Source organism: Chelon labrosus (genome assembly GCF_963514085.1).
Source record: "Chelon labrosus genome assembly, chromosome: 19".
NCBI lineage: Eukaryota > Metazoa > Chordata > Actinopteri > Mugiliformes > Mugilidae > Chelon > Chelon labrosus.
The window spans coordinates 25608575-25615304 of NC_140352.1; the positions used below are offsets into that span (position 1 = coordinate 25608575).

At 38.7% G+C, this 6730-nt stretch overlaps 1 protein-coding gene across 1 annotated transcript in view; it reads right to left on the minus strand.

Moving 5' to 3' along the window:
- mtr (5-methyltetrahydrofolate-homocysteine methyltransferase) overlaps positions 1-6730 on the minus strand; it is a 56071-nt gene that overhangs the window by 48509 nt on the left and 832 nt on the right. The gene's annotated exons all lie outside the window — the stretch shown is intronic.

The window sequence follows — 6730 nt, forward strand, 5'->3', positions numbered from 1 at the left end:
ATGCAGTTAGAGTATGAAATACACATAAATTGTAATGGGATTGTAATGGTTAAATGAGTTATATGAAAGTACATAACTTATGACATATTACTTTTAATGACAAATATTCTGGTTTCTACGGTAATGGTGAGCATATTATTTTTAAAGATATCAGTTTTATAGCAACTGTAACATGTTTTGCAGTTTCAGTGAACTGCATATCCCAATATTAGTTTTTTAGTGTTAAAACAATCATTTCAGTCTAGTGATTAATTTAATCTGTTAATATGGAAATCTTATTTATATTTGTGGCCAATACATTATCGGCCAATGAATTAGATAAGCAGTTGATTCCAAGTGTGGCAATTGCATTTCACTCTGTGAATGTTTTTGAGTGGCCCAGCCAGAGCCCAGACATAAATCCAATTAAACATCTCTGGAGAGATCTGAAAATGGCTGTGCACCATCGCTTCCCATCCAACCTGAAGGAGCTTGGGAGGTGCTGCAAAGAGGAATGGGTAAAGCTGCCCAAAGATAGGTGTGCCAAGTCACAATGACAAATTTTGCTGGACAATATATTGTCCCATAATTTATTGACAATATTATTGACGATATTATTGTCAACATTATTTTGAGACCATTTTTTCACTAATGTAATGATAATATGGCATAATAATGCAAGTACACCCTTTCAAAAGCAATACTTATTTCTCAAGAGTATTTAACATTGTAATTGGAATGTCAAGAACTTTTAAATATCCTAAATAAATACAACAAACAACTGTTTGTCAAATGTATTTAGCATTACTCGAAATGCTGGCTTTTCAACTGTATTAAAAGGCTGCATTTCTATTGTAGCGAACAACATCTGTTACCGCACACCATTTTGCGCTGTTTCATTTAGATTTACTTTACTGACGACCAAACGCCTCAGTGAGTGCTGACTGTCGGGGCGAAGGCTCCTCTGCAGCTCGAGCTGCAGTTTTTTTCCCAGCTGGGAAAATTGGACTGGATGGTTGTGTTTCAGGTGTGCGTACAAGTTGGTTGTATTAGCTTTTTCCTACTACTTTCAAACAAATACGACATACTTGGTCATCCGTGTTAATGGGCTCACCTTGTTCATTCGGTTTGAATCTGAAATGTTCCCACACTGAGTTAATTTCATCGTGTTCATGAATTTGTTCCATGGGTGCTGTTGTGTTTTAGCCCGGAACCAGTGTTTATTACCTGTGCGATGCCACGGCAGGATTAATTGATGCTATACTGCTAAGCATGGACTGATGTGTGTCAAGAACCTCTCTTCATAACAAGCGGCTATTTTCTATGTATTAGCGATGCATTTTGTTTATGTTCCGTGTCTGTCGTGACGAGAGCTACAGTGAGAACTCTATGGGGTCATTATTGTAGCAAAACTATTTGCAAATGTGTAAAAAAAATAATCCGTGTGTGTAACCAGATTTGCAAATGTGTAAAAAAAATCTGTGTGTGTGTAACCAGATTTGCAAATGTGTAAAAAAAATCTGTGTGTGTAACTAGATTTGCGGATTGGTTACACACACGGATTTTTTTTACACATGCATTTGCGGATCTGCCGCGGCAGAAGTGTAGCAAAAGTCACGTGTAAGAACACATCCAATGGAGAGGCCAGATCACATATTTACAGATCTGTCTACGCATACAGATCAATGTAAGCATTTGCGGATTTTTTATATACATTTGCAAATCTGGTTACACACACGGATTTTTTTTTTTTTTTACACATTTGCAAAACTTGTTACAGACACAGATTTTATTTTTTTTTTTTTTTACACATTTGCAAATCTAGTTACACACACACAGATTTTTTTTACACATTTGCAAATCTGGTTACACACACGGATTTTTTTTTACACATTTGCAAATACTTTTGCTACAATAATGGCCCCATAGAACTCGCCTGCTCAACACGGGTAGGAGAGACGAAGACAACAGCGTAACATCGTGACGAGCATCCAGCGCATCAGAGAAGCGAAGCCCATAAACATTGTCGGTGTAGCAGCAAGTAGCAACGGCGATTATACTGTGTCGAAAGTGCAACTTTTCAAGGTAAAGCCAGCAAGTGCTCCACCAGTCTTCAAGTTAACGTGGTGTGAGAAGCGGCTGAACATTAAAGCTGCAATCAAGGACTCATATGTATCGACTTTGCAAACTGTGTTTAGCCCACATATTTTGGGATGAATCTGATGTGAAGATGTTTATTGTCGATAATTGTTAAAACGGTTAGGTAGAAAGTGATATCATTCTAAGTGAAGATTAAGTATTTGGCATTTTGTGTTTTATTACCACAAAGATTAAAGTGATATTATGCGTTGAAACCAAAGGTGTGAAAATCTATATGTTTATGGAAGGTAATATAGTTTAAAGGGATCTACATGTGAAACTTTATATTACCTGATACATTAGTGATCCATATATATTCCCTCTCTAAGGTTTATACTTTGATACTCGTGTTTGAATATTTGTCCGAGTATTTTCACTAGTTCTATTTGAAGCAAGCTATACATTTGATAAGTTGCTAATGCTAAAACAGTTCTTTGATGCCATTTGTGTTCAGAAACTGAGTTAAGTCGACTCGCATGGTGCATACAGTGATCAAGAAACGTTTAAGCTTGCTATACCTTGTATTAACACATAGTCCCATAGAAATCCAAGTCAATACATCATACATACACACACATCACATAGCCATTTGAGCTATCTCAAAATGTCTGACACAAGCACTGAGTCCCGTCATAAAAATACAGGATCACCTGCTGAACCTGAAGCCACAACGAGTGAATCAGCAGAAGTAGAAAGGCCATGAAGAAGCGAAAGAATCCGAACCCTGACAGAAAAGGGAAAAGAACTTGAAGAAGAAAGGCTACAGACCTCACAACGTAGATTTAAAATTATTTATGAGAAGTGGAGGTATCACGCAAAAGTAGGCAAGGAAATATTGTCTGACAGTCTCAGAAGATGACTTGAAGGAGCTTATTGAAGCTATTAAAGCTGCATGTTCTGAAGTTAAAGCTATCTATGAAGAATTATAGAGTACAAACTCCTCAAACAGATGTGCGACGAAGAGTTGACACATGCGTATCACTCTCAGATCACATTATTCTAAGAGCACAAAGACAATTGTCAGGACACCCAAAGGAGGAAAAGGAAGAACCTTGGCCCGATTTTGGATCATGGCAGAGCAATGAAAATCATCACTAAAACTGGTGTTTTACACTATTGCCTGTTGTTTTTTTAACTTTCAGATTAACAGTGACATGTGAAAGATCTACAGTAAGCATAAAAGACAAAAGGAGTGCAAATACAAACAGAATTTTAATATAATATTTAAAAATATTTGTTATAGAACAGAAGAGGAAAAAAAGGGAAGAAAGCCTTTCCACTGCAGTCCACCCAGACAAACCAACGGATGCAGACATCCAGCAGACTGAAGTTGCTTCCCATGGTGGTCGCAGCTCTCTAGGCCCCACATGGTCACCAATTATCCACACTGTATCTATGGAAGGAAAAAAAGTATAAGTTAACTAAACTATTATGTCACATTTGAAGGGTTAAATGGAAAAAAAAAAAATACCAGTACATATAGTGACAGTCTTTAAATAAAAGTTGTTTGTCCTTTTAAGACACTGTAATATCAGCAGACAAATATCAAGCCAGATGATACTTACAATCCCTGCTATGTGTAGTAGGCATGGAGGAGACATCAAGGGTAGCCATGACTTGAACCAGTTACTGAAAGAGAATCATCTTGTAATAAATATAAATGTACCTGTCTTTTTCAGATCATAATGTAATTTATAGTTAGAACTTTAAACAGCAACCAGCACACGTAACATTGTTTATTAACGATAGTAAATATATCCAATAAACATCCAATCCACTAAGATTGTGTAAATTATGAATTAAATAATAAAAATATAACTTAAAAGTTTAAATGTGAAGTTATTTGATTCAGGTTTCGTTGGTAGAATGCTGTAGACGTGTATTGAGTAAATGTTTTATGACAACTTGACAAAGTTCTGCAACACTCGACAAAATCTACAGCTACTTAACCAATTTACTACATTTATTATTTATTTGTATAGTATAACTAAAATTAAAACATAAATCATTATTTCGAGTGTTATATATCTTCTGGTGAACTTACCTTGAGGAAGGTGCGCTGGGGTGCTGGGAGGACGGGTGAGGAAAAAGGAGGAGTTGGCCACTTTGCCGTGTTAGCCGACTGCTAGCACCGCGGATAGCGGTTAGCCTAGCTCGATAGCCTGAGCTAACAAGGTAGCGGAGAGTTGAGTGGGCGGGTTTCAGCATCCAGATTGCCTTAGGTCCGCCCCAACACGACGCCCATGTCCATACTTGGAGTATCCGAGTGTGGGTGGAGTAAAGCAAAACCAACATGGCGACCGAAGTCCCCGCCCACTACAGGCTTCATTTTTGAATTCGGAATCCAATGGGTGACGTCACGAAGGGTTTGTCCATAGTATATACAGTCAATGGTTTCAGCGTACAGGCTGCCTTAGATCCGCCCCAACACGACGCCCATGCCTATATTTGGAGTATCCGAGTGTGGGTGGAGTAAAGCAAAACCAACATGGCGACCGAAGGCTCCGCCGAGGCGTCGTTTTTGAATTCAGAATCCAGTGGGTGACGTCACTATGGGTTTGTTCATAGTATATACCTGTCAATGGTTCCCACATGATTTATGTCTCGTAGTAGTCGGAGGAAGTGAATTATAGCGCTGACAACTAGCATGTAAAAATGGTAAAAATGCAGCTTCCGGTTCATACCGGAAGTCCCCATAATTCACGCAAGGGCTCATGGAAGCTAGGAATAAGGTGGATAGAAAAGGGTCAATGACGGGTAGCCAAAGCCATCAAAGAAACACCCGTGTTTGTCCTTTTTCACACAAGTTTACACAACTGAGTTTAGCAGAAGTTCGGTATGCGGTACAGCCGGTTAGAGTTTGCAGAAAAAAAAAATTAAGACTATGACAGATAGCAGATTATCTGTAAATTTCCACAGAAATTTTACTTATTTTCCGTGATTGAGGTTGTATTATTTTCAATAATACAACACTGAGTAGAGAGACTTATTAGCACTGCTGGTAGCTATTTAGCTTATTTAATGCCGCCATTAATATTAACCTACTATGGCAGTGGTATCTAAGGCCACGTCCACACGTACGAAAACGATCTTTTCCCTCTCCGTTTTCCCTGGCATCGTTTCAAGAATATCTGCGTCCACATAGATCCGTTTCAACAGACTGAAAACGCTACTTCATATTCCAGGCCTATAGGTGGCGCTGTTTCAGTTTCAGAAATTCACCAAAAACGGAGCGGAAGAGGCGGAGCATGCGCATAAAGCTTGAGCGCCGTTTACAAATCGGCTTTAGAAGAAACCAAACTCAAGGAGAAATGATATTTTGTCCTGGTAACCCTAATAGGCTCAATATCTTCTCCAGCAGGAACACGAGCATGTAGTCCGCCATTGTTGTTGATGTTGTTATGAGACGTCTCGTGGGATATAAGAGGTGGAAGGCTGCTTGAGGGGTGTGGCGATGGTGGCGATGACATCATCGTATGCGTTTCTGTCCGTTTGTGTCTGTCCACACAGAAACGCAAGAGGTGCGTTTTCGAATTTTTCCACCCTGGGACCCGGTTTCAAAAAAGTGCGTTTTAGGGCAATGCATTTACAGGATTCGTGTGGACGCTCGGCCAAAACGATGCAAAACATGTGCGTTTACACCAAAAAGCATTTCTGTGTGGACGGCCCCTAAATTTTAAAGAGGGCCAGATAAGAGAAAATATCTTCAAGCAAAGGTCCGGCAGATCAAACTAATTAGTGTGATGTTTATTTAAGTAGCCTAGTAGTTGTATCAACGTCTGCATGTCATCAATACCTGACTGTCAAATCAAATGAATTCAGTGTGATTAATGAACACTTGACTGAAATGAATTAAGTCAAGTATGACTGCAGGTATGTATAATGTTCTCTCATTAAGTCAATAAAAGTGAGCTGCATGTCAATATAAGAGAATATAAATAAATGTGAAAATTGCGCAGGTTGAAATAAAGAGCTTAACTTGAGGAAAATAAAATGATAAGAAAGAAAAAGCTTTTCTATTTCACATCTTCACTCAGCAGTCGCAACCAATTTTACAGATATAAATCTCAACACTTATTAAAATTTCAACATTCTTCTGTTTCTCTCCCTTTATCCGGCTCAGTCACCGTTTCTCCCCCACTGTGGATTAAATTAAAGGGTTATCTGTCAATCGCTATCTTTCTTTTTCTCTCTACCGCGTTCTCGTGTGAAACTCGCCTCTAACTCTCATCAGTTTGTCTGTACTATAGAGTCGTAATATTGATTGACCAAGTCTTCTTATTAAAAAGAAGAACCTCATTTCAAATCGTAACCATCTGTTTTGGCTGTAGGTCGGGGTCCATATGGGATGGCTTCTGGGTCTGGCCCTTGATCGCGGTCTGCCTATTAGTGACCTTTGCTCTATGGCGTGAGTCTTTATTTTTGGAGAAAAAAGATATTTAACCCTAGCTCAAGAGTGCACCCACCCTAAAATGTGTCAAGCCCACACCCACCTCAAATTTCATTGGTCACAGACTAATCATCAGATTTTTAATGTGATGTTTTACTTTGAAAAAATAAAATAAAATTGGTTTGTGGGCCAAAATAGTAGTTTGTTGTTTGAGGACAACAC